The sequence below is a fragment of the Chinchilla lanigera genome, unplaced genomic scaffold, assembly GCF_000276665.1.
Source record: "Chinchilla lanigera isolate Chin_1 unplaced genomic scaffold, ChiLan1.0 scaffold00105, whole genome shotgun sequence".
In the NCBI taxonomy this organism is placed as follows: Eukaryota; Metazoa; Chordata; class Mammalia; order Rodentia; family Chinchillidae; genus Chinchilla; species Chinchilla lanigera.
This window is the reverse complement of record NW_004955506.1, coordinates 4,659,451-4,687,251: the sequence shown is the minus strand read 5'-3', so window position 1 is coordinate 4,687,251 and position 27,801 is coordinate 4,659,451. Positions and strand designations below refer to the sequence as shown.

The 27,801-nt window shown below is 51.2% G+C and overlaps 1 protein-coding gene across 10 annotated transcripts in view; it reads right to left on the bottom strand.

Annotated features, from left to right (window-relative positions):
• Nucleotides 1-272: 272 nt before the first annotated feature.
• The window catches only part of LOC102013854, a 29,384-nt gene continuing 1,855 nt past the window's right edge, over nt 273-27,801 (bottom strand). For 2 of the 10 annotated variants that reach the window (XR_001231607.1, XR_001231613.1), the window contains 2 exons: nt 4,552-4,846; nt 2,638-4,461 (listed from right to left, as the gene is read on the bottom strand). The gene's annotated coding sequence lies outside the window, so the exon portion shown is untranslated. Of the gene's footprint in view, nt 1,697-2,637; nt 4,462-4,551; nt 4,847-23,531; nt 23,653-27,801 lie in introns of those variants that run through there. The other 8 variants (XR_264353.2, XR_001231612.1, XR_001231614.1 and 5 more) reach the window with 8 other exon arrangements.

The window sequence follows — 27,801 nt, the reverse complement described above, 5'->3', positions numbered from 1 at the left end:
GGGAGAGTTGGCAGGCATGGGTCCCCACCCCCACCCCCACTCAAGAAATGGTGTAGCCTATGCACCATGGAGCTGCTGGAAGGAAGGAGAAGGCCACACCAGTTCCCCAAAGCTCACATCCTGCTGCCTCCACCTCTCTCCCTTCCCAGTGGGAGACTGGCCATGGAGGTCAGGGGGGCCCTTAGCACATACCCGTCACCATGGAAACAGCTGTACCTCACCCTCATCTGCACTCCCATACATATTCACACACATTGTTTTCTTTTGTGACACACACGTGTGTATTTTCACACACACACATGCATTCACACGTAAACACATACCCCACACTCTTTTATGCTGACACAGGTCTGCATGCATGCCTTCACACACGTGTGCACACACTCTCATAATGCAGTGCACATGCACACAAACATTTACACACACAAACACATTTTCCCACACCCCCGCACACTCCTGTATTTATACATAAACACAGGCTCTGTCCCGCACTGACATGCACACTCAGCTACATCAACATGCTCACACAGTGGAGCCTCTCGCCCAGTAGATTCTGGTGCTTTTCCTGCTCCAAGACCAGCTATGAGATGCAGGGGCACTGTCCTTCTCTATCCTTCCACCTTGATTCCAGGCACCCAGAGAGGGAGGCCGGTGCAAGGAATCCCACAGGAAGAGGCAGCAGCACGCCCACTCTACCTGCCCTCCACAGCCAGGAGGTTGCTGTTTCTGGGATTCCAGGCGCAGGGAAGGGTGGGTAAGGGAAGGTCCCCTCCCATCTCTGCCTCCCAACAGGGTGAAGAGAACGCCCGTGCTGAAGAGTGTTTGGGCCGACCCTGCCCGGCAGCTGGCCACACCTCTGGCCTCTTTGTGCTCCCAGTCACGTCCTCAGTGCCAGCCTCATGGCCATCTGGGAAGTGGGTTGTGAATAGCATAGCCTTCCAAGGCCATTTTTGAGAACCCCACAGCAGTGCCTACAAAAGCGCTGGGTGAATCATTCATGCATGCCCTGCCTAGATAGTGCCATTCTTAAAACCCACACTTAAACATGAGGAAATGGGACAATTCTGGGAACGGTGAGCACCTGCTCAAGTGCTCTTGCAGGGCAGTGGCATGGAAATGTGCCTAAGGCCCAGGGAGGCAGGCAGAGAGCAGCCGGAGGGCCAGGCGAGGCTGTGCACAGAGGAAGCCGGATGCCGAGCAGCATCACCATCTCTGCTGGCCCTACCCAGGGCCCTGCAGTACCAGGCAGAACCACAGCCTTCCTCTCCCTCCAGTGGTTTCCAGGAAAGGCTCTGTTGCCATGGGAACATTCAACCAATTATTCTACTTTGCAGAAAATCACTTACTAGCCAACTTGGTCGGAATGCGTCCCTTCTCAAGAGCAAACACTATCTTTTGGTGTTTGCCCTCACCATAGCCACACCTGTGAGTGGAGAATCAGGAGGAGAGCGTGGGTCACAGACTCTCTTTAGGCCAGAACATGTGGACCTTGCAGGAGAGAGGTGAGCCCATTAGCAAACCACAAATGGGCTTGCCAGGGTTTGCAAGTCCGTAGACAAGTAGGAGCCTCCTGAAGATGGAGCAGGTCGGGACCAAGGTCGTCCAGTTCCATGGGGCCAGCATCACTGAGAACCAGGTTCCGCTGGACACTGGGAATCCAGACACGCTTCTAGTACCTTCCATGGGAACTTGGAAACTAAAGAGGGATAGTGATTGATGAGCAGATCAGTATCGGCAAGTGACAAGGACAATGATACCATGTGTTCAAATTAGTTAGAAGTAGCCCAAGAGAGGAAAGAGAATGCAGGGAAGTAACCAGAGGCTGGGTTTTAATGTATGAGTAAGAGCTTGCCAAGTAGACAAGGGGCGAGGGTGGGTGCTCTCGGCTGAGGAAACATGAGTAAGGAGTGGAGTCATGGAACAATAAAGCACATTGTGAGGACAACAGGTTGCCGAGTGCTGTCAACAGCCAGGGGCAGGATCGCAGGGTTGGAAGTCAAGTACACCCTTCACGGTCTGGTTTTGGGCCTGTGTGCAGTGGGAAGAGCCAGACTGGCAGGTAGCCAGGCCAGGCAGGATGGAGATCAGGAAGGAGGCCAGAGATCAGCCAGGAGGCTGGGGTCCCGCCCAGGCAGGAAGTGAGAAAGCTGAACCAAAGCTGGCATCAGGCAGAAGCAATGGAGTCAGCAGGCAAGGACTGCTGCAGACCTGGCCAGGAATGGAGTGAAACTCCCCCCAGTCTCCACCTAAGGAGATGGAGTTTGGAGGCCTCTTTAACCAAGACAAGGAATGAAAGGGGTGGGGGTAGAACAAGGTTGGGTTGGCTTATACTGAGGAGACAGGGCACATTTAGTATCCAGGAGGCAAGCTGTGGTCAGGCACTCTAGAGTCAGACTGCTGGAGTTCAAATTCTTCTGCAGATGATTCTTAGCTATGTGGCCTTAGGCAAGTGATTGAACCCCTTTGAGCCTCAGTTTCCTCTTTTTTTGTGGTACTGGGGATTAAACTCAGCATCTTCACACTGAGTTACATCGCCAGTCTTTTTGTATTTTTTATTTTGAAAGAGGATCTCATTAAATTGCCCTGGCTAGAGTAGAACTTGTGATGCTCCTGCCTCAGCCTCCCAGAGTGCTGGGATTACAGTTATGCACCACCATGCCTGGCATCAGTTTCCTCTTTTGTAAAATAAAATCCACCTCACTGAGTTTATATTAGATAGCTTTGTCATCTCTAGCACAAAATATCTGACACCCATAACTTGAAGGAGGAGAGATTTAATTTGCCTTATTGTTTCAGAGGGTTCAGTTCATGGTTTACTGACTCCAAGGCAGGGACATCATGGCAGAAGGATGTGGTAAAGCAAATCTGCTCATGTGCTGGCAGCCAAGACACACAACACAGGGGAATGCACCAAACAGGAAAGGGCCAGGGACCAAATAGAGTCCCCACAGGTACACCTCAATGACCCACACAGACAGTCTCACAAGTGTGCTTTACCAATTCCCTAGGCAGTTCTCAAGCCAGTGAAGTTCACAGGTAAAATTGCTATGTAAGGCCCGGAGTACAGGCCTGGGTCCTCCTGTAGTCACCATTGAATGTTGGCCCTGTTAGACTCAGAAAAATGTGTTGTTTTAGGGCTCCCTGTGTCAGGCTAAGAGACCACGTGGCACCCTCCAGGATGAAGTCTCCCATTGGCACAGCCCACCTGGCTATACCAGGCAGAGCACAGTCAAGAGGGACTTTCACAAGAAACCAGAGTTACAAATACAACTGTGTAGAACACAGCAGGTTGGCTGGAAAACAGCAGTGTCTCTGGGGCCTCAGAATCCTCCCCATGCATAACCCTCCTCCCAACATCAGGGGAGGGAGCTCTGGTGCCCATCTGAGCCCCACCTCAACCTCACATGGCCGGTTTCTCCTTTAGAAACTGACGGCCGCTTGGGCCAGGCCAGGAAATCCTCCCTCCACCACACCTAGGGCAAACTCTGCCTGCCACTGCTCCCCAGCTGTCTCTTGTCCCTGGCTGCTCTTGGTGTCCATAGAGATGTCAGGAAGTCAGAGACCACGCAGGAGACCTCTGCTAACACCCAGCACTCATCCTTGCATGTGGCCAGCCCACCTGTGCACATCTTTTACACCAGGCTCAGTGACCCCTTGCACAGACTCAGGGAGCTGGGGGTTATCTTACAGAAGAGGAAGCTGAGGCTCGGAGAAGTTCCGTAACTGGCCTGAGGCCACCCAGCTGAGAATCAATAGCACGGGGATTTGAACGCAGCTGCCTCATTCTCGAGATGGCAGCTGAGCATTCATGCAGTGAGGACGTAGTCCTCTAGATGTCCTTGAGGTCAGGGAGCACTCCTGGCCTTGGGACCCCACCTTAAGCACTGGCTCGTGGTGCAGGGGCCTCAATCCTGGCACCCTCCCATTTGATGTGACTTCTTAGGCAGAGAGGCCACCTTTTCCAGCTTTCCTGTTTGTAGCTTTGGACAAGTCAACTCCTAGGACTGAGGAGAGATCCCCACCCTCGAACTGCTGGGGAGAAGAGTCAGGGAGGCCACATAGAGTGCCTAAGCTAGTGCTCCCCGTCCTGTCCCCCAGCCCACCCCTCACACTGAGAGTTGAGGGCCCAAATCTTTTCAACCTACATCTGGAGCGTGCGCCTTGACAAAGGATGTCTGTGCTTTTGCTTGGCACAGAGTGGACTAGGCTGGAACATCAAACAGTAGAAAATTCACCGCCTGTAGGAGGAGCTGACTGTAACAGCCAGATAGTCTTGGAAGTCAGATGGAGTGCCCTGGACAGACACGCAGACAGTGCTCTGCTCCCAGGTGCTTTGCCCTTCTGCCTCACCGGTCACCTAGGCCTTTACCTGGGGCTCCCCTGCAGAGCACCTGCCTCGTCTTGACACACCCTTCGGCCTCAACAGCCACAGCTCAGTGAGGAGCCGGTCCCGAGAGGAGCCTGGAACAGAGGAAGAGATCACAGCTCGCCACTCCCATGAAGGAAAATAAAATAAATTAAATTATATAATGCAAATAAGACACCACTCACTCACTAGGCCCTAGTATGGTTGCTCACAGAGGCAGAATCCAGACAAGAGCCTGGAGTCTGTTGCAATTTACCCTGTCTAGAAGAAAGAAAAAAACTCTTCCTATGGGAAAGCAAGACTCGGTTCTGTTTGTTTGTTTCTTTGTTTGTTTGAAGACAAAGCTCTCAGCTCTGCAGTGCCATTTTAACATCCTGGTGCCTTAATCAAAAGGTAGGAGGTGTTCTGGTCCACTGTGAAGAGCGTGGCTTGATATCCCGGGTGTCTATTCAGTTCTAGCCAGAATGAATCTCTTCCTCTCTAAAACAATGAAAAGGTGGGTAATTAGCGTGTAATTGTTAATGGGTAATTTCATAGGGGATGAATGGAGTTCATAACATTATTCTGAATATATTTGCATTTAACTGAACTCCCTTTTCCTGCTCTCCCTGTGATTTTTTTGTTGTATCTGTAATTATTTTAATTGAGATCTTCTCCTAATGGAAACAAAGAACAGCATCTGTGGGAGACTTAGCTTCTGAGGCCTCTGGCTGCTGGTGGCTCTTCCTCTCTGAGCCCCCAGGGACCCACAGCCTCAGGGGCCTTCTGCCCTCCACCCAGCTCTCTAAATTGGCTCTGCTGACGCATGGGGATGAGTGTGTGTGTGTGTGTGTGTGTGTGTGTGTGTGTGTGTGTGTGTGAACATGGGTGTGTTTGTCCATCTCCCCTCACTGACCCTCCTGCCCCGGATTGGAGTGCTGGATGGCAAAGGCAGCTCTGAGAGCCAAGAGCCCTGGACTGCAATTCCAGTCCTCAGTTGTGAACTGGGGAGCGGCCCTTGGCAAGTTTCCTTCTTGTTCCTCAGCTTCCCCACCTGCACAATGTCAAGCCTGCTTTTGGCTTCTTGAGGCCTTTCACCCTAGCCAATCACTGAATCCCTGACCTCTTCTCAGGGACTCCATCATGATTGTGAGCAAGAGTGTCCCATCTGTCACTAGGAGGAATACGTACCAATGACCCTGTGCCCCCATCCGCAAAGAGCCTCATTCTAGAAGCTTCCACTGTACAAGGAACTGTGTCACAAAAACACAAAGAAGAGGATGCTGGCAGGCCCAGCCTCAGGTCACAAAGAAATAGAGGACTGGTAGGGGTGGGCGAGGGCCGCCCCCACAGCGCCCTCTTCCGAGTCAGCTCTGGGCTCCCAATCCTCACCTGCCTGTTCCTCACCCAGTTTCCTTATTGTTGAATCTACTCTTCCCAAGACCCAGGGCCTGGGGTTCTGCACCCCCAGCCCGCCCTGGGAACTTTTTCTTGGAGGCATTTTCCCTCTACAATTTCATTCTGAGATCTTCTAGATGCTGCTGACCAACACAGAGGCAAGACTTTTGACCAAGTCCTATGAACCACAGCGAAGAATGGCTGTGTAAAATATGAAAGGAAGCCAGAAAGCCCAGCAAGGGACATGAGGTCCCCCAGAATGGCAGCTCAGAGCTGAGTCTCCAGGGTGTGGCGAGCAAGGAGCCAGCAGCAGGACAGATATGGGCGTCCTAGCTGGACCTGACATCAGGAGTTGGGCGAGATGGACCTGCTAACCAAAAACTCCTTACCTGCTTGGCCACGTAGCCCAGCCTGCTCTCCACAGTCCCTAGAACTGTGGCTCAGTGAGGCCGGCCCTGTGAGGGATCAGTGAACCCCAAGGTCTAGGCCACAGGGTGGCCTCTGCACGGCAGGTGGGGCCTCAGGACAGCAGGGACACAGGCAAGCAACGACCTGGCTGGCCACTGGGCGGCTGGGGCACCGGGCTGCTGGGGCTCCGTCCTCCAGAGCCAACTGCCTTAGCCTCCCCCAGCCACAGAACTCCTCCCGGGGGTGCCGAGTGGCTGGAGGCGGAAACTCCACCCTGATTTTTCATTGTTTTTACAGAAAAGTTAGTTTCTGCCAAAAGGGAAAGATTAAAATGGGAACAGCGCCCACCCCTTGGGGATTGTTATTCTCTTCATCAGACCTCCCTGGCCGAGCCGGGACCGGACCCTGACACTGCGCCAAAAGTCCTTCCCAGGCTTGGACAGAGGAGGCCTCAGCTTTTCTGCTCCGGAGCTAGAGCTAGAGCCAGAGCGGCGGGTCCCTTGGACATTTGGGTCAGAGAAAGAGAGGGCAGGACCAATCCAGATGGTCTGTGTGTGGGAGGGGAGCCCTGAGTACACCCAGAGACCGCCTGCCCCCCAGACTCTCCATTGCCCCTCAGCACACCCCGGTTGGGGTTCCAGTTTTGAAAGTCTGTCAGTGAGCTTGTGCCACCTCCAGGCCCAGCTGTGGAAAATACCCCTCTTTCCTCAGGGACCCTCCCTCTCCTTGGAGAATCCACATTCATTGTGCGCGTTTTACAGTCACTTTCCAGCTCCCTCTGAGTCACAGAGCCGGGGGAGCAGGAGTGAAAGCAGGCTGGAGGTAGCCCTTCTCCCTCCTCGGAGGCTGGGTACAGTGCTGGCGCTCCCACCCTCCTAGGCCCAGCGCATTCCCTTCGGCTTGCCATCCTCCTGTCCCAGGCAAGCGGCATCTCTTGCTCCAGCTGCTGCTATGGGAAGGTACAGTTGGCACCCACGCCATGATCAGTTGATGTGACAGTGCCCTTTCACACTGAGAGGACAAGGGGTGGTCAACACTCCCAACATCTCCGGGGAAATCCCAGGAAGAGATGAGATGAGTGAAGGCCGTGTGGCTCTGCCTAGGGGGGATGGGGAGGGCATGTGTGCCAGCCACCAACAGCAACACAGCCTCCAGCCTGAAGGTGGCTCTATCTCTGGGCACATCGATCCTCCCCAGCGCCTGAGTCTCTTGTCCTGGGATGTGAGTCCAGGCACCAGGAATGTCCCCATAAAGCAATCTTCATTCCAAACTCAGCCCAGCTACCTTCCTCCTGGAGAAGATAACCTGGTATCCAGGGGCATCTGGTTCCAAGTCTCCCAAGAATATCAAAACCTACAGGTGCTCAAAATCCTTACATAAAGTGGCATGTGCAGTCAAGCATGGTGGCACACACTTACAATCCCAGCACTCTGAGAGGCTGAGGCAGAGGTCTTGCAAATTCAACCCAGTCTGGGCAACTTAGCAAGATCTTGTCTCAAACTAAAAAGTAAAAACGGGCTGGAGATGTAACTCAGTGCAAAGGCCCTGGGTTCACTCCGTAATACCAACAAACAAACAACAACAACAAAAACCCAAACACTTCCTCCTGTGCACTTTAAATCAGATGACTTATTATAATACCTAATATAATGTAAGTGCCATGTAACTAGTTATCGCATTGATTTTTTATTTGTATCATTTTTATTGTTGAATTATCTTTTTTATTGTTGTAGGATTTTTTTTTCCTCAAACATCTTCTCTCCACCATTTGTTGAACTACAAAGGCAGAATCCAAGGGCCAACTATACTCAGATTGAAGTATTGGAGCCAGGCAGACTCTGCTTACCAGGGAGTCCAAAATAAGATAGGAGGAAGGTGATCCCACAGTCCCCATATTCTCCATCCCCACTCACACAAACGCATCCTGTTTCTCTGCTAATGTCCTACTGTGGGCGGGGGCAGAGTGATTTAGTCTCTGAGAGTTTCAGTTTTCTCATTCCAGGAGCCAGGGTACAGCTGGCTGCTTTCAGGGTGCTGTGTGGTCTTGCTTTGTCTACAGATATTGACTGGCTCAGGCTGCTGATGCATTCTGGGAGTGATGGTTAAGCTCAGGTGTCAACTTGCCTGGGTTTTTGGATGCCATATGCTTCTTCTGAGTGTTTCCAGAAGAGGTTAGCATCTGAATCAGTAGATTGAGTATGACAGTTAGGGCAGAGTGTCAGTTTGATTGGCTTTGGGTGCTACCCAGGGAGTTTAAGGAGCACACTGGGATGGTCGTGGAAGTGTGACCTTGGGCACTATACCTAGTCCCTCAGCCTTTTTCTCTGGTATTCTTCCTCTGCTCTGCTTCCTGGTTGCCAAGAACTAAATATGTTTGCTCCACCATGCCTTTGCATAATGATACTTCTGCCTTGGAGCCAGCTAACCATGGACTGACTCCCCTGAAACCATGTGCCAAATTAAACCTCTCCTCCTTTAAGTCGTGGGGGTCGAGTATTGTTTCCCAGCAATGTGAAAGCTGACCAATCCACTGGGTAAAGAGCTGGACACCCATCAGTGGGTCCACTGAGGCAGACAGAACAGAGGGTGGCAGCAGGGCACATTTGCTCTCTCCACTTGAGCTGAGTTGTCCATCTTCTGCTGCCCTTGACACTGGAAGACATCAAAACTTCTGGAATACTAAAAGTCCAGCACTTACACCAGCATTCTGGCCCCTGCCTCCCTTGTTCCCAGGCCCTCTCCCTAGAACTCACCTCCTGGGTTCCCTGGCTTTCAAGCCTTTGAACATACACTAAGTCAATCATTGGCTCTCTAGGGATTTCACCCCATCTGACACTCCATAGTCTAATGTTTAGTTCTGATATAGAGAGAGTAGAGGGCAGAGACTATATCAAATCAATCTGAGCTAACCAGAAAGGTAAGGAAACTTGAGATTAGGCTCCCTGAAAAAGAAAATAAATTCAAGAGGGACAAAAGCCTTTCTTTAAGAAGTTGTGCTGCTATGAACTCAGAACTTATTCTGAGTAGCCCATGTGTGCCGCTATAATGAAACATCTGAGACTGGGTGGTATATATAAAAAACATTCATTTATCTCAGTACTGTGAGAGGCTGAGGTGGGGGAATCACACATTTGAGCCCAGCATGGACAACTTAGCAAGACCCTGATCCAAAATAAATGTTTAAAAAAGGACATAAATTTATTTCTTATAGTTCTGGAGGCTGGGAAGCCCAAGGGTGCTGGTATCAGTGCCTGGAAGGGACTTCTCTCTGTTCCAACATGAAGATTGAGGCAGAAAGGCCAGGGAGCACAAAACCATTGGCAAGGGCTGACTCAGTCACACCCAAAGGCCCCAGCTCCCAACATGACAGCACTGGGGGTTGCATTCCACATGAGGTTGGGAGGGGATACTACCACTCAAGCCATCATAGACCCCAAGGGATGAAACTGAAACAAGTACTATACTGAAGCCCCAGAAACAGATTCTCAGTCTTGTATATGAAAAAATATTGTCACAGCCCTAACTGTCTCAAGGTGACACGGGCTACCATTGAAAGTACTGAGGTCCCAGTTCCTGAAGGCATTCAAACATGACAAGAGCAGATACAGATGAAGTTACGCAGAGCCCTCAAGAATAGAACCAAGACTTCCTGAGTCCCTCTTGCAGGTCTTAATTTGCACCGTGGCGAAGCTAACTGAGTAGGTCCCTTGCATCTGATCTTTGATAATACTCATTGCACATTTATTCAGATGGAGGCTGAGGAGGCACAGAAGAAAGCAGGAAGGTATCCAGGCAGCCTCAGCTCCTGCCCTCAGCAGATAACAAGACCTCTTGCAGGAAGCAGGCTGCCCACAGGTTGGTCTTCAGGCCTGCTCTCTGGGACACTTCGCCCATGATCCCTGCAGCCCACCATCCCAAGCAGCTTGTGAAGAAACATCATCTAACTACAAAGGAAGCCTGAGAAATTGCATTTTCTTATTTCATTGCAATTAGGAGCTCAATCTAAAGTCCCAGGGACAGTGTAGTGACCCTGACTCCAAAATTCATAAATCTGTTACAACCCATCCCTCCCTGTAAATGAAGCAGGTTGGAACAAACCAAATGGGCAGTGCCCTATCTTCCCTCTGTGGGTGACCTCCAGAGCTGTTTCCTGCCATCAGAAGGTGTCTTCCCCAGTTGGACTCTCCAGCAGACCCCTGGGCTTTGCTTGGAGGACACTACCCAGTGGTCAAGCTTCTGAGATGACCCCAGGCCCTTTAAGCCTGAAAGCCCTGGAGGCTGTCCTGCTGGGGCCTCAAAGAGGCAGAAAAGCTGGCTCCTCCTGCTACCCTCCTGTCAAACATCAGAATCACTCTGGCTCCTGCTCAGCACTATGGCCACTATGTAAGCCATAGCAAGCTTACAAGGATACAATCAACCCACGCACACAGACACTTAGGTACAAACTGTGCCCAGCGGATCAAATCAAACACAACAGATCACTGTGCATACTGACCAGGCAAGCCAGTTTGTAGACTGACTGTACATTCCTTATGTCGATGCCCTTGTCCTGCCTTTGAACCTTGTTCCTGCAAGTTGGTTTCTTCATCAAGGAGTTAAATTCTTGACTTGTATCCAATTTCTACTCATTTGACCATTTTGATCTTACCTTTTGTCAAAATTGTCCTTTAACAAGAACGGATCTCTAGTTGGTGGACTTTCAAGTTCTTGGACAAGATTTGAAGACAGAGCTTTCAGGCTCTGTCCAGGTCCCTCCCCACCTTCCCCTACCCCTCTGGCATTGCCCATTCACCCCCAGCCCCAGTCAAAAGTGTTCCAGGGCTCTGTCTGTAAGAGCTGCCCCAGGCCACTTGCTGAGTAACCCGAGAGGAGCCCTATCACTTGCTGCTGCAGCTTATCTTTAAAATGACTCGAAGTCTTTATCCACTTACTACACGATCTGGCAATTCCATTTCAGGGTTATATCCAGATTCCACTTCCGGGTTATACTCAGGAGGAATGAAAGTATTATATTCAAACCAAAATTTGCCCACAAATGTTCACAGCAGGATTAGTCACACTCTCAAAAGGTAGAAACCCATTGACATGTGGATACTCAAAGCATGGTTGGCCATGGGGGAACATACGGAAATTCAGACCCAAACTGTAAAATGATGAGTCCTGAGAACAAACTGCTGAGTGAAGACAGCCAGAAGCACAGGCCACATGTCACATGTTCCCATTTATAGGAAGGGTCCAGAGAGCAGATTAGTGGTTTCTTAGGGTCAAGGGAGAGGGGATGGGGCAAGGGAGACAGTAAATGGCTCAAAGTTTTTGAAGGGATGAGATGCCCTGGAGCTGATGAGTGCTAGCTGCAGATACCAGTAAATACATAAAATTCATTGAACTGGACAACTGATGCTAGAACTGTATAGGGTATTAGTCTTCTGTCCTAGTGGGATAACACAGACTGAGTGGTTGAAACCAAGGAAATTTGTCATCTTGGGGTTCTGGAGTCTGGAAGACCCAGATCAAGCTGTTGGCAGGTGGATCCCCAAGGGTGTCATATTCCCACATGGTTCCTCTGTGTGTGTGTCTCTAGGGTCTCTTTGTGGATCCAAATTCCCTCTTGTTATAAGGATACCAGTCATATTGGAGTAGGCTCACCCTAGTAGCATCATTTGAACTTAAGTACCTCTTCGAAGGTCCTGTGTACTGACACATTCTGAGGTAACTCTGCGGGGTAGAGCTTCATCTTGAAGTATACAGATTGTATCTCAATGCAACTATTTAAAAAAAAAAATAAGTGAAGGGTTTCCAAAGCCTTTCCAAAACGGGGATCCTATTTCTCTGTGAAGGTGGCATGATTCAAGTTTCCCTTTACTTCTCCAGCTCAAGGTTCCATCTTTTCCCACCCTCAAGGACAGATAGACTCCCACCTCTGCCTCTCCAGGTGTCGCAGCCCCACAAGCTACCAGGAATCCCTCTAACCATCCACAGGGAAACAAATGCATCTGCATTTACTGAGCTCCTCAGAGCACACACCACAGTCCCTACCCAGTTTCCAGGGCGCTGTCTAGGGCATCAGCCCTGATCTCAAGCAGCCCAGTTCTCCCTACCCCCATACACACACACACAGGCCTGAAGCCCAGCCTGAGTGGGAGGACAGAAGCTGGGGTAGGCTGAGCTTGTGCTGTGACCTCAGTACCGTGAGGGTCCCAGAGGCACAACCTGAACACAGGACAGGGATAAGAGCACTCATGGCAGGCTTTCACCAGGGCTCAGCTCCCTCTCCCAAGAAGTTTCACCCACCAGGCTGCTTGTAGGAGCCTGCAGCCTCTGTTCACAGGCCAGGAGGGCGATGGCCTGGGGGCTGTGGGCTGTCTCCCCTTCTGCTATGAATCACTCTCCTGTGCGCCGATCTCAGGACTGGCACTCTTTACATATTAACTAATTAGTGTAAATACAGTAATGTGGAGATTACCTATTATGAGGCTGTTGTTGATATTAGATCATTAGAGGTGATGAAAGCCTTCCCCAGATCTCCTCTGGGACTCTGCTCCAGCTTTCCCCTGCAAGTCTGGTCTCATAGCCCGGGGAAGCAGAATGGAGTAAGAGTCTGGTGAATTTGGAGTGGTACCTGCCATTTTGTCCCCACGGGTTAACCTAAAGCAATGTCTGGACCAGAGGAAATCCTGGCCTGGACCACAAGAGGTGGGACAGGCAGACCTGAGTTTGATGGCTGGCCCCTGGGGTCCAGGGAACTGGTGACGCTGAGTGCCCCCAGGCTAAAACTCATCTGCTGCCATGAAGGACCCTGGAAAGAGAACTGGGACCAGATCAGTAAGAGGCTGGCTGCTCTCTTGGCACTGTGCTAAGATCTCTGGAAAGTCACTTCATTCATTCAACCGTCCACCAAACTCTTCCCAAGATTTAAAGACAGACATACCTGTAATGTTGGGGCTTAGCAAACCTGGCAGTCTTGCCTTCTAAGTGTATCCAGATTAGCCAACTTCTCTTTCCCTGTGACTGTTCATCCTGATATGTCAGCTTCATTGGATTAAGAAACATCACTGGCTTAAGGAACATCTAGCAGATAGTTAGAGCACACTGTGTGTCGGGGTGGCTCACGAGAGCATGGCCTTGGGAACCGCACATGCTCCCTCCTCCTTCCTCTCTGGCACTGCTCCCTGCTCTGCTTCCTGGCTGCCATGAACTGAGCAGCTTTGCTCTACCACGCCCTTCTGCCATGACAGTCATGCCTTGGAGCCTGTTAACCAAGGATTGAATCCCTAAATGGTGAGATAAATAAACCTCTCCTCCGTTAAGCTGTGGGTGGCATAGTGTTCAGCAATGGGAAAACTGACTAATACATTGCCCAACCTGTTGCTGGGTTTCAAGACAACCACATTACTATGATCTCTACGCTGCCCCCTGCACAGACCCCATGCGTCCCCAGCCCCTGCCTGCACCGTGCCCACACATGTCCAACTCCAGCACAGTAGTCTTCTGACCCCTGCAGACCCCTTTGCTGGCTCCCACTGACCTCCCAGCTGTCCCCCACCTGCCTGGCACCTTCTCCCACCTGGGTAATGAACTTGCAATTTCCTCTTCTGAACCCTTTTCCCAGAACATCTGCTCCGCCCTCTCCTTTGCCCTTCCTGTCCACACTGTCTGTGGGGGTCGGCGAACTTTTTTCTTGAAGGGCAAGATGGTAAATATTTTCAGCTTTGCAGCCCCAACAGTCTGTGGCAAACCTTCAACTCAAAAGTGGTCACAGCCAATGCATAATCAGAGGAGCAGGGCTGTGTTCCCAATTAAACTTTATTTATAATTGCAGGTTGTGATGGACTACAGTTTGTCAATGGCTGACCTAAAAACAACTTTTGCCATTCATACATCTCTCCCAGCTTCATTGTTCTTGGTAGCACTCAATGCCGGATGACAATGTATATATTTATCTCTCTCTTAGTGGCACATGGGCCCCATGAATACAAGGACTCTCTATTTTGCTCATTATTGTAAACGTGAGACAATGCCCACATATAATAGTCACTCAGTGTATTAAAAATAGATAAATAAATGAAAAGGTCACCGGCTCTTAAATATTTAATGAAAGCAACAGAACATCATAGCTAACACCTATCAAGTGCCTTTCTGCCAAGCCAGTAAGGAAACAGAGTCATGCAGACAGCAGAGGTTACACAGCTGGCTCGAGATTGTAGGGCTGGGAGCAGCAGAACCAACAGGCCCAAGCCTGTGTCTCCGCTACTGCGAAGCAGGCTGGGATCTCACACAGGGCCCCAGCACGGCTTCCTCTCTCACCCTCCACAGCCCCTTACTCCGTGCCCTTGGCCAGACTTTCCAGCCTGGCCCTCTGGGTGGTCTTGGCCCAGTGACCTCACGGGTGCTTGGATGCTTCTCTCTGCCATTCATCCCAAAAAGGCCAACTGAGCAACCCCTACTGCTCACCCCTTCTAGGTCACTGGAGCCAATCTCCCATTGCTCCCTGAAGTCTCTGGCTGCCTGACACCCCCAGAAAGTCACAAGGGCTCCCACGCAAGAGCAGAAAGCAGTGTTGACAGCTTTTAGAGAAAATTTGCCTCCACAATGAAACTGAAGTTTTGATCTGAAGCAAGATTTGCTGCAAAGGGTGGTGGGCCAACGTGCAAAGGCATTGACCTCTGACACCCTGGTGAGAAAATCTGTCACTTCCCTGCTGCTATCCAGTCCTATCTGCCTCTGCCTTATGACTCAGAAGCCAGCCCATGGTCCCCGTGGTATTTATGAAGAAGATGCCCTGTGCTTGCCTGGTGCTGAGGTCAAGCCACACCACAAGGGCCAGGGAGCCAACGTCCTCTGGCGTCCACAGACTCAGGTGCTCACATTGTGGGTGTGGTTTCTCTGCAGAGAGAGAAGGAAGGACAGGTGGGAGCAGCACAGCCTTCTGCCTAGGCTGGGAGACCTGGGACTCACAAGAAAAGCCTTATTTGGAAGGGAAACTCTCCCAAGTCTCAGAGCCTCATGAGTCAAGCAGCAGGAATGCTTGTGACATTTTATAACAAATAATAACAATCCCTTACCTCTGTGGGCTTCTTAATAAGCTGTCATATTAGCTCATTTGACCTGCACAAACCTGTGGGTGGGCAGGTTCCATGTTTGATCGATGAGGTACACAGGGCTCAGACAGCCTTGCCCAAAGTCATGGGGGGAGGGAGCCCAGACCTGGCTTCTGGCCTCCAACCAGAGCACTCAGGCACAGCCTGCTTGTAGATCAGCCTTCCCACTTCACTGAGACACAAACAAGGGCTCAGGCAACACTTCGCTACACAGATGTACCGCGAGTTCCCCTGCTAAGCACAACCCAGGAGAACAAAATGAGTAAGGTGTGGCCATGAACTCTGCAGGCTGGGAGGGAACTTTATAAGACAGCCAGCCAGAGCCAGGCATGGTGGTGCACACACACCTGTAATTCCAGCTACTTGGAAGGCTGAGGCAAGAGGACTGAAAATTCAAGATGTTCAAGGCCAGGCTGGAGATGTAACTTCAGGAGACTACCCCTACGTTCAATCCCCAGTATGGAGGAGAGAGACAGACAGACAGACAGAGACAGAGGGAAACAGAGAGACAGAGAGAAAGACAGAGACAGAGAGACAGACAGGAAGAGAGACTGGTTTTCTGGCTGATGCACACAGTTCCTTGACTACATCTTATTTTGTTATCAGTGGCTGCAGTAGCAGCAACGTCACTGCAGCTTCAAAGAACACACAGCTGTTATCTCACGGTTTCTGTGGGTCAGGAGGAGTCTCGTGTGACTCAGCTGGGGCTCAGCTGCGGCAGGATCTCAGCTGAGAGCTGTGATCAAGGTCAGGGCTTTGATCAAAGTCAGGGCTCAGGCTTATCTGAGGCTCAGCCTGGGAAGGACCTGCCTCCAGCCCACATGGTTGGCAGCATTCATTCTGTTGCTTGTGGCCTCTTGCACTCAGAGCCTCAATTTCGCAGTGGCTGTTGCCAGAGGCCACCTTCTGCTCCTTGCTCCATGGGGCCACCGCAGCATGGCCACCTGGACCATCAAAGCCAGAAGAGTCCCTGGGCAAAACAGATGCTAGTTTTGGTAATCGGGGGAAGCTACACCCTATCACCTTTGCTGTGTTACATTTCAAAGGAGGTGCTATGGATCGGATGTCTATTGTCCCCTGAGGGCTCATGTGTGGAGGTCGTGGGACCTTTAAGAGGTAGAGCTTAGTGACAGCTTGAGCACATGCTTGGCACTTTGAGAGGCTCTAACCCAACCTTAGAAAAAATGGTTTGCTCAGGGTCACAGGGCTGCTAAACGGCAGCAAAGGTATCAGGAGACAAGGTCCCTGACTCCTAGGATCTCTCTGCCTCTTTATCTCTGCATGTGCTTGAACTTGAGCCAAGGACACCAGATAGGCCTGGACCCTGTGTCCTGGGAGTTTGAAAACCCAGGGTTATTTCTCCACTTTCCATGAGGTGCATGGATCCGGGCTGGGAAGCCCAGACGCAGTGTCCTTGTGACAGAAAGAGACATGCAGGGGCTTCAAAGGGCCATGCTGGGCACCTGTAGGCTTTGCTGCCAGCGTTGCCTGAGGGTTACTTTGGTCCTTCCTGGTACTCCAGAATGTAGTGTCTCCCAGCAGGAACAACTCCACCCTGTGTGCTTCCGAGGACATCGGGGCCCTCAGCTTAGTGACAGATTCCTGGTGGTCAAGTTCATCTGCTCTAGAGCTTCCTTGAGGGAGCCCTGAGTTCTTCAGGAGGGACATCCACAGTGACAACCCAGGCCTGACCCAGGGACACTCAGCACAAAGTTGAGTGGGTGACTGACTACAAGTGTCTAGGAGCTTGGCTCAGATCAAGGTGGAGCCCACTGGAACCCAGCAAGAGGGGAGGCAGAAAGTCTCACGGGCTCCAGGACACCCTGGGGCAGGCTGCTCCAACCCTGGAACTGAGGCTGTGGAGTTCAAGCTTCTCAAGGAGAGGCAGGCCCTGCAAGCCAGGGTTCGTTCTTGGAAACCCCCCCATCAGCCCAGATGCCTTCTGTCCTGCAGTCCTACCTCTGAGGGGCCCTCTGCCACCAGCTGTCTCCTGCTTCCTGTGCCTGCAACGTTTCCCTTCTGCAGCTCCCATGTAATAAACACTCAGTAAGTACTCGTAATGAAATGACTGTTACTCCCTTCTTCCCCTGCATATATGAACATGCTCAAGGTCCTAGCTCCTAAAAAGAATTTTAAACCCTTGAAAATGTGTCACACTGTAGACTTCTGGTGACTTATTTCTGCCTTTGGATTTTTACATTCAGATTCTTCCACCATGAGCACATATTTTAAAGGATTATAATTAATAGCAGCTGCCATTCCCTGAGTAGGAACTCTGGGCCGAGATGTAGGCCAAAGGCCTTCCATGGCCGGCTCCCTCTGCCCATGTAGGGTGACCAGCTGTCCCAGTTTGGGATGCAGAACTCTTATTGCTAAAGCCAGGACAGTTAGCCACTCTTCCATGGGGACACGCAACTATGTCTCCCATTTTACAGTGAGGCAACTGGGGCTTCATACAGCTTACCACTCTCAGAATCTAATCACAAAAATGCGCAAAGGGCTGAAGTTAGATGTTTCTCCACAGAAGATATACAACAGGCCAAGAAGTGCATGAAAAGATGCTCACCATCATTAGTCATCAGGGAAATGCAACCCAAACCACATGAAGAGCTACTTCACACCCTCTAGCCGGGCTGTCACTTAAAACAACAACAGCAGCAAAAAAAAAAACCTCAAATGTCGGTGAGTACATAGATAAATTAGAACACTTGCACATTGCTGGTGGAGATATAAAATGTTTCAGCTGCTGTGGAAAACAGTTTGGTGATTCCTCAAAAAGGTCAGTATAAAATCCCCATGCAACCCAGGGGTTTACTCTTAGGAATATCCCCAAAAGAACTGAAAACTTGTCGCCCCCTTTCAAAGTCAGTCCTTCTGACTCTGGTCACTCTGTTCTGTGTATTTAGTGGAAGCTGTGATTTCAGTTTGTATTTCTGTACTGACTAATGGAGCTGAGCACCCTTTCTATGCTTGTCATCGGTCTCTTCCACAGTGAAGTTGTAGTTTGCGTATTTCAGGCACTAAACCTAGACAGTGATGCAGCTATGGCTATAGATTATAAGTGTCCTCTCGGGCTCTAAGGTGGTTTTTCTCCTAGATTCTGTCAATGCAATGAGTCACACCTGGGTATAATTTCAATTCTTAGCCCAGTTCCTGGAGTAAACTCAGCTTGGTCAAGAGGTCTTCTTCTTCGCTCCTGTTGCTGAGTCTGATTTGCTAGTGTTTGGTTTTAGCACTGCCGGACCCGTGTTCAGGAGCAAAGTCTGCATTTACCCTGCTCTCTCTACAAGTCTTTGTGAGGTTCAGGTATCAAAGTTAGATCACCTTATGGAACTAGTTTTTAAAAATCCCTCTTTTTCTATTGCCATGCTGAGTACAAGGCTGGCCTGTGGAGTTGGAAAACACCCCCTATACCTGCTCAGCTTCGGGGAGTCCTGTGTCTGCAGCCTCTTCTGCCTTCCCTTTGGGCAGGAACATGGAGTAACCTCTCATTAAGTTGGGGGTCTCATGTGAGAAATGCCCCACAAATAGGCTGGACCAGAGCGGCACCAGGGACTCCTCCTCTCAGGCTTCTCCTGCAACTCCATCCTTCTCAGATCTCTCTGACCAGCAGTCTCCCCACAGCCTCCTTTCATCACTCTCCCGCTTTCCTCCTGCTCCTCCAGGTCCCTCCTCCTCTGTCCCTATTTCTCTCTCTGTCGGCCAGGACTGTCCCTATACCCTTCCCCAAATGCCTCCCCTACGTGCATGCAAGTGTGTGTGTGTGTGTGTGTGTGTGTGTGTATGCGCACACGCACACATACATGTGTGCATGCATGTGTGTACATACGCAAGCCTACCTATGTCTGACACAAACTCAGCTCTTGGGTCTCCAGAATGCCAGGGGGCATTGGAGGGTGGGAGGCTATGAGTGGGAAGAAAGCCCGCAAAAGAACTTGTCCTGGACCTTGCTGCCCAGTTCAATGGCTGTGAGGGTGGCCAGTGGCCCAGGGGAAGGCTCCTCTATCCTTTGACCTCAGAATTTCCCTCTGGCTCCTGTTGTTCCCTGTCCCCTGCAGCTATCGTCCCGCCACCCTGCCCATCTGTGGCAAGACCCCAGCTGAATCCAGGCAGAGAGGCTGATGAGGAGGAGCCTCTGGAAAGAAGGGCCTGGTTGAGGGATTGCCTTCCTCTTCTGTCAGCCAGTGCCCCTGGTCCAGGACATCCAGACACATAAGGACAGACAGTGCAGAGGAGCCCAGTCAGTCCAAGATGGTGTCAGCTAAGCTCTGGCCCAGTGCTGTGGCTGGCCTCTCTAGACCCTGTGGCCCTCTTTGCAAAAGGACAGGATTCCTCTGGTGAAAAGGACCATCCCGGCCCACTGCACCATCTACAGCTCGGTAGGATCTGGGGTAAATGAAGCAGGGGTCCTCTAGAGGCCTCCAGGGCTACAGGGGGGTGGGATGCACTCCCTGCTGTCCTGACAAGAGATCTCTGTGGGCCCCCCCAAGCCAGGGTGCTGGGGACTCCCAGTGGGAGTTGTGCTCATCATTATTCATTGCAATAACGAGAGAATAGTAGTGATGATCCTAAGTAGGGCCCCTAGGGCCAGTGATATAGCTCAGTGGCACAGCACCTGCCTGGCAAGTGTAAAGTCCTGATTCAATTCCTGGTACCAAAAAAACTAAGCATGGCCTCTTGAACAGGCCAGAGGCTGCCTTAAGGAATCACTTAGGGAGAGGAACACTCTTAGACTGAAAACTGTCTAGGCTGTGGCCACCGTGAAGTGACAAACCCCACATCCTTAGGCCGAGATGTAGGTATCAGGTTGGCACTTCCACAAGGAGGCCTGTAGGGAGTCACCAGAAAACAGAAGGACTTCCTGTCCTAGGCTTCCTGGGCTGGGTCCTAGAGCTCAGTGGACCTTCCCTGATCTGAGTCCCATTAGCAGAGGAGCTTGTGCCTTGGGATCCCCAAGGCCAGCTTACTTCTCTGCTTGCAGGAGCACCCCTTTTCTGCAGAAGCACCCCACCTCTCCAGCCTGTGGATCTGCTTTCAAAAAATATCCCATATAGGGGCTGGGGATTTAGCTCAGCGGCAAAAGCACCTGCCTGGCAAGCGCAAGGTCGTGAGTTCGGTTCCCGGTACCGGAGAAAAACCAAAAAAAAAATATATATATATATCCCATATACAGTTTGCCAGTGCAGTGGGAAACACACTGCTTACAGGAAGGAGTACCCATCCCCAGTGCCAAAATGGGTGCCACTTAGGGCCAGTTAGTGGGCACCTGTGGTAAGGGGTAGAGTCACATTGATTTGACATGGGTACATACGGGGCAGTTACGGGGTAGGCACTAGCATCGTAGGCTGGGCTGTGCCCCACTCCCCCTTATTCGCTACCTGTGCCAGCCTATGAGTCGTAGATCGAGGAGCCGGTTGGGTTTGACCCCTAGAGCAGAGGGGGAGCTTTAGAAACACAAAGGGCTGCCAAGAAAAGTGAAGGGGGTCTGCCCCAGACTCCCTAGGGGAAAGCCAGGGAGAGAAGGCAGCATCAGGGGGAACAGGTTCAAGTTTGGTGCCATGTATTCCACGCAGTGTTGCCAAGTGGTTTGGACAGGAACTCTGTTCAGGCGCCCTGGTTTGACTCCCACATTCTCATGACTGCTGCAGCCACAAGGCCAGTGTGGTGCAGGGGTAAGTGTGGGATGTGCAGGTCTTAACAGACAGTGTCCAGGAGCACCAGGCTGCGTGGTGCAATAGGTGCTGAGGGAGCTGGAGGGCAACTGCCTCTAGGCTTCCCTGCACGTGCACACACCAGCCTTGTGGTTTGGCCCATTGTCCCCTACCTCCTTCCTCCTCAACAGTCCACCATGTTCGGGTCACCTTGGCAGAGCACTGTGCCAAGAGCTTAGGTCCGACTCCCAACCCACAGGACCTCACTTCTGTCCATGGTGTAGGACAAGCATACATTATCTGAAGACCTAGCGAGCTCTGGCAAGAGCTGTGTGGAGGTGCATTGTTAGATTCCGGAGATCTTTGCAGAGAAGGGGCCTGTCTTAGTTACTGTCCTCATTACTGGAACAAAATGTCCAACACTTGCAAGTTAAAGGAAGAAAGGCTTATTGTGGTTCATAGTGTATAGAGGTTTCAGTCCATAGTCAGTTGGCTCCAAGGCAGGGCAGCCTGGAAGAGGGGCATCACAGAGGAGAAATAGCTCCTGGCACGGCAGTGGGAAATAGAGAGATAGAGGGAGGAGGGAGGGATATAGACCCTTCCAGGCCACACCCCAGTGCCCCACCTCAACCAGGCTTTGCCTCTCAAAAACACATTTAGCCAAAAATTCATCAGTGGACTAATCCACTAATGAACATCACACCCCATGATCCAGTCACCTCCCAAAAGCACCATCTATGAGAGCATGAGGTTTTGAGGGAACATCAGAGATAAACCATCATAGGGTCTCTGAGTTCATGGGGTTCCAGCTGGGCTCAGTTGAGATGCAAACATCTCCTTGCATTTTCAAGGGGGCTGAGCAGATTCCAAGGAGGGGAACAGGGACCGTGTCTGGGCGCAGCTGCAGGCAGCTACACGTATCTTGGAGACTGAGCAGAGTGAAGACTGCAGATGATAAGGACAAGGAGGGACTGGAGCCTCTGAGAAGAGTCTGAATCCCCAAGGTAAGACAATTGCAGAGCACAGATACAGGTTCTTGAAGCCCTTCCACATGGGTGCATGGTGCCAGCCCTGGAGCAGAAAAGCCAAAAGTGGCACCAAGTGGACAGTCTTTCTACACACACCACCACCCCCTAGAGCTCAGGTAGCCTTCCTATGGGGCCCCTAAAACTCCAGAACCCAGAGGAGTGGCAGTGTCTCCAACCCTCCAAAGCAAGCAAGCAAGCATCAGAGTCCAGGCAGCAGTTCAAGATATCAAGGTAACAGCCAGGAATGGTGGGCAGAGGCCAGGCAAAGGCATATGAAGGGCCTGGAACCTCTGGGCACTTCAGGAGGGGAAGAGAATCAACTACCTGAGGTGAGGTCCTGCATTAACACAGAGGCCCCTGTGATGTAAACATTACTGTGTCTCTTCTGTTCCCAAAGGCTTGGGAGAATAGGAGTGTCCAATTCGCACACCAAATTTGCATAAAATCTACATAATTTTAGTGAGAGGAAGGAAGGACATTCTCTATGAAGGACAGAATTTCAATGACAGAATTTCAAGGACAGAATTTCAATAGTGTCCCAAGGACTCCATCTTTTTCACACCAGCCTAGATCAGTAGTGGCTTGATATGGCAAATTAGAAATGGCTGCCAGGTGCTTGCTTCAGCAGCATGTATACTAAAAATGGCTGCCAATGCTTGGCTATGCCTCCCATGGAGGAGTGATAGCTAACTGTCTTCCAGGGTACGGGTCCCTACAGAAGCTCAGAGGATCTTCCTATCGTAACCTCAGAAGGCTGAAAACATCACTTCTGCCACTTTTTATCAGCCCTCCTTCTTCCAGAACTGGCTGATGAACCTCCACCTGCAAGTTGTCCTTAGCTATCAGTTTAAGAGCACCAGCCCTGGCAAGTTATGTAACAAGTCTCACTCATATTCTCACCCCTCACAGACACAGCCCATGGGCCTCCCCAGAGTGGCTCTCCTCTCCTCCTTACCACAAAAGCCTTCTTCTAGAATCTTCCTTGGTAGGGGGAATCCCTGTGGTCCCTGGATATTTTGGCATTTGACACATATGTACGTTTCAGATCAGTTCCAATCACACTTGTTGATTTTCAGAGTGGGTTTCTTACATTTCTTCCACTAGACTCTATATCATATTCCTTTTGCCACTAATAGGAACCATTGTAAAGGGAAGACATAAGGTTGTTTCCTTCCAGGCTTATACTTAGTGGGTTCACGAGAGGAGGGGCTCGCTGATCCATCCATCTTTCCTTTCTTGTACCTATCCACAGCCAGTGCTCTACCCAGTAAGCTAGCTGCCTACCTGCTTATTCATCAGTCTAGCCATTCATCCATCACTCCATCCATCCAGTCATCACTGATCCATCTATCCACCCACCTGCCCACCCATTCATCCATCCATCTACCTATCCATCCATCGAGCTGTTTACTCTCTCATCTATCCATATGTCTATCTAGCCATCTGTCCACCTACCCACCCACCCACTTACCCATCCATCCACCCATCTAGCCATCCCACCGTGCATCTACCCACCCATCTATCCACCTATTATCTATGCATCCATCCTTCCATCCATATCTATCCAACCAACCATCCAAACATCTAGTTTTTAAACTCTCACCTTGGAGAGCTGCAGGTATGAATCCTTTCCTCATGACATTCATCTCCAGTGTGGGACAGGTGTATTTGTACATACAGAGAAAATAACCGCAAGTTGTGAGACACACATGGAGAAAATAGACCAGGAGCTGTGGGGGCAAACACAGTGGGGCTGACAGAGTCCGAAGACGAAGGATGGCCAGGTGCTTAGGGGCACCTGAGGATCAGTGTGACAACTGGTAAAATCAAAGCTGTATTCTGTTTATTACAATGTTGACGTGATCCTGAATCCTTCACTCCATCGTCTGTAAGACCAAAGTCAAACTGCAGCTCATGAGCAACTTCTGGGATTTGAAATGGCCAGTGCAGGCCCAGCCTCCTCTCCCAGGCAAGCAGCCATGCTGCTGGCCAGAGGTGGCCTCTGCAGACTCAGGGGACAGTCAGCAGCCAGGGCCACCAGGGCCTGCATTGCCCACAGTTGCATCATGGACTAAGCCCTAGGGAGGTAGAGAAGGGGGAGGCTGCAGAGAAGGAAAAGCAGGAGGAGGAGGAGCGACGCCAATGCTCATTCTCCAGGGTGGCTAGAATGCTGATGGGTGCATTCAACCCAAATCTAATCTCAAAAAGGAATGATTTAAAAAACAAAGATAAAAGAAGTTCTGACCTGTTTCCCAGGCTTTTGCGTTTTCTGCTTGAGGACTTCAGAGGGCAGTGAGCATCAGAATGAGGAGTAGTCCGAGATGTGCGCTACCTCCCCTTTACACTTCCTTCTGGGGTGACTGGCTGGATTCCTGGAGGGGCTGTCATCCCAGAGGGGCCTTGAAGTCTTAGTCTGCTGTCTCCCTGGTGCCAACCAGGCCTGGGTAGAAATAGGCAGACTCCCCAGGAGCCTGACCAACTCTACACCTGGCAGCACTGCCCAGTCCCTTCCCCAAGCCCACACAGCTTCCCCACCTCCATCAGAGTGGCTCTGGGATCGCCCAGCTCACCTCGCACCACCCGCTCTAGTTCTCAGCAATGGACCGGTGCTGGTGTTTGATGACCCACAGTGCTCCTGGGGGAGCCTCCCCCAAGACAGCATGGCCAGCACCTGATAAGGTGCTCTGTGGAGCTGAGCCACTGCTTCTGTGATGCCGGAGGGAGGGGCACTCATGGCACTGGCCACACAGTGGAGCCATCCAGGGGCCACTGAAGACCCTCGCCTGCCTGCTGTGTCTGTCTTGCTCACAGTGCGTGCTTTGGCTCAGGGTCTCTATGCACACTGTCTTGCCGCTTCCATCCTTTCTTACTGTGATCCCAGCACAGGGATAAGCAGGAGTTAATCACACTGTGGATTACTGAATGCAGACTTGGAAAGAGCAACAACGTAAGCCCCAGCTCCTGGGGGGCTGCAGGGTCTTAATGCAATAACCAAGATCCACATGCCCACCCTGCATGTGTGGATTGAATAAACAATGCCCACATCAGGGTTATTTTTCAAACGCATATACATGCAGTTGCAAATAACCAAATATAAATTGATTTTAAACCACTGCTGAATTCAAAGTAGCTTTTTGTCCTTGTGAGTTTTCTTAGCCAGTAAATTCTAAAAACAAAAGCACCAGCACATGAAGAGGTTCCGACTTTAAAATGCAGACTGTGGACTTCAAAGGAGGGAGGCCCTTGATTCCATGGCAACTCTTTCCTTTTTGATGAAGAAAATGAAGTTCAGAGAGGTTAAGAGCCCTGGCCAAGATCACTCAGCTTGTGATGATGGCAGAGCCTGGACTACCCCAAGCTCTGGCTTCAGACCAGTGCAAGTGCTTTGATCCTCTTGAGTCTTCATCCCGCTCCTGCAGAACAGGACCACTGAGAGAACTAAATGAAGAATCTGGCACACTGGTTATGCATGATGCTGGCACACAGCAGGCACTGATAAGTGATACTCACCAATATTCTATCATTATTGCCACTATGTCCCATCGCCTCATGCAATCTCCATCTGTTTGTTTGTTTTTTTTGTTTGTTTGTTTATTTTCTCCGGTACCGGGAACTGAACTCACGACCTTGCGCTTGCCAAGCAAGTGCTTTTGCCGCTGAGCTAAATCCCCAGCCCCTCTCCATCTGTATTTAAGCCATGCAGACCTCGTGAGTCCCCTGCACCCACACACACTTCAGAGTTGGGCAGTGATGTGGTCAGGACCTCTGTCCCCATCCCCACTCCCCAGCCAGTCTGCAGGTGGGACACAGAAACACACACCCCTCAGCACATCCTCCGGGTGAGCTCCCACAGGAGCCCGTACTTTCCTACCGCAGCTCCTCCAGCCCCAGAAGTGCCTTTGCCCAGGCCTGTGTCTTGCACAGAGGAGCAAGCAAAGTGGTTCAGAACCAGGGGGACAGTTTGCTTCACTGGGAGCACCGGTGCTTAGCAATCCTGTCTGTGGATCCAGAGATGGGAGGGTAGAAGGAAGAAAAGGTAGATTGAGAGAAAGATGGGAGGAAGGGAGTGGGAGAGGAAGGAGAGGGGGAGAAGGGAGAAGAGAGGAAGGGAGGGAAGGGGGAAGGGAGGAGAGGAAGAGGGGAGCAGACTGGTGGAAAGATGGAAGGAAGGGAGGGAGGGAGGGAAGGAATGGATGAATTTGTGGAAAGATGGATGTGCTGTTTGCTCGGGACACTCCATGCAAACATAGAGAGAAAAGGGTTGAACCAGAGGGTAAGTAACACGGGTTTTATACTTCAGGTAGATTCCAGGTGACATTTCAGAGGCTAACACAACTGAGCAGCTGTCCTGAGACCTAGGGCCTCTGCCCACCCCCAACCGTTTGGGGTGCCTAGAAGATAAGGACCAGGGCCCTACTGAGGAGTAGAGAGGACCCCGAACACCTCTGCCAGCCCTGGGTGCGGATCACGACGTGCCTGAGCCGCACAGCACACATCAGACGGCCTGGCTGCTGGGGAAGGAGCTCCAGACCCTGGCCCTGTGTGAAGTGGGCTCCCCCTCCCCTGGGACCAGGGCCAAGGTTGGCCTTTAGGGCTGCTGTTCCAGCTGAGAGAAGAAGCTGGAGGCTGCCTGTGGGCTGCCCAAGCCTGGTCTATTTATAGCCTGGACTTTCGGCTTTATTTGTTTTTTTGGCTTCTACATCCAGAGATCCCACGTGCTTTGTTCAGCGAGGCTGCTGGGCCTGGAACGCTGCTGCCGCCTCACACTTCCCCCCCCCACCCCCGCAATGCTAACAGGAGCCCGCTGCACACATGAGCACGTTTGCACACACTCAAGGGGTCACTGGGCCCACCTCTCCCCTGCCTGCCCGGAGCCCGCCTGCCATGCCCAGCCCCACGCCTCACCCCCTCTGCTACCGCACAGCTCTCAATTTGCACAAAACCTCTCCACGCTGTCCATGCTCAGGTCTGATTTTGAAAATCAAATTCTTTTGATGACTAAAGCACCAAGTCCTGCAAAGGGAACCCTGCACAAGTCCCTGGGTAAAAGGAAAATTCCCCCACCCACCCCCATGGGGATTGAACTTAGCACCTTCACACTGAGCTACAACTCCAGCCATTTGCATCATTTGAGACAAGGTCTCTCTTTGTCACTCAGGCTGGGCTTGAACTTGTGATCCTCTTGCCTCAGCCTCCCAGAATGCTGTACCACACCCAGCTAATGTCCTCTTAACTCCAATTTGAAATTGTGTGTGTGTGTGTGTGTGTGTGTGTGTGTTAGTTAAATCCTTTTGATCATTTTTTCCTAGGAAGACAAGAAAAACAACAAGATAAATGACCTCCACACTTGGCCCCTCTGGCCAAGGCTTCCACAAAACAAAGGAGGTAAACAGAGCTCAAAGCTGCTCACCCTGTATCCAATTGGCCTCCCCACTGCCCGGGCAGTGACTGCCAGCCAGGGTGGGGGACACTGGAGAGGGAAGAGCCAGGGCTGAGGGACAACTCCCCTTTGTCCAGGCATGAAGCTCAAAGTGGCCTTCCTGGTGATCCACCAACCACAGCCAGCTGGGCTCTAAGTTCAGCGTCCCCAAAAGAGTCCTGAGCAGAGCTGTTTAGTGACCACCCCTCAGAGCCCTTGCCATTATATTAAAAGACAGTGTGGCCTAAAGGTGAAGAGCTTGGACTTTGGCTTCTCCGGGCCTAGGCTCAAACTGTTCTGCACTTACTGGCTGTGTGACTCTGGGAAAGTTACTTTACCTCTCTGTGCCCCACTGTCTTCAATCTATCAAGGGATGATAACATAAACCCCACTTCTTTGGGTGATTATGAAGAGTGAGTGGAAATACACACATAAAGTGAAAAGCATAGTGCCC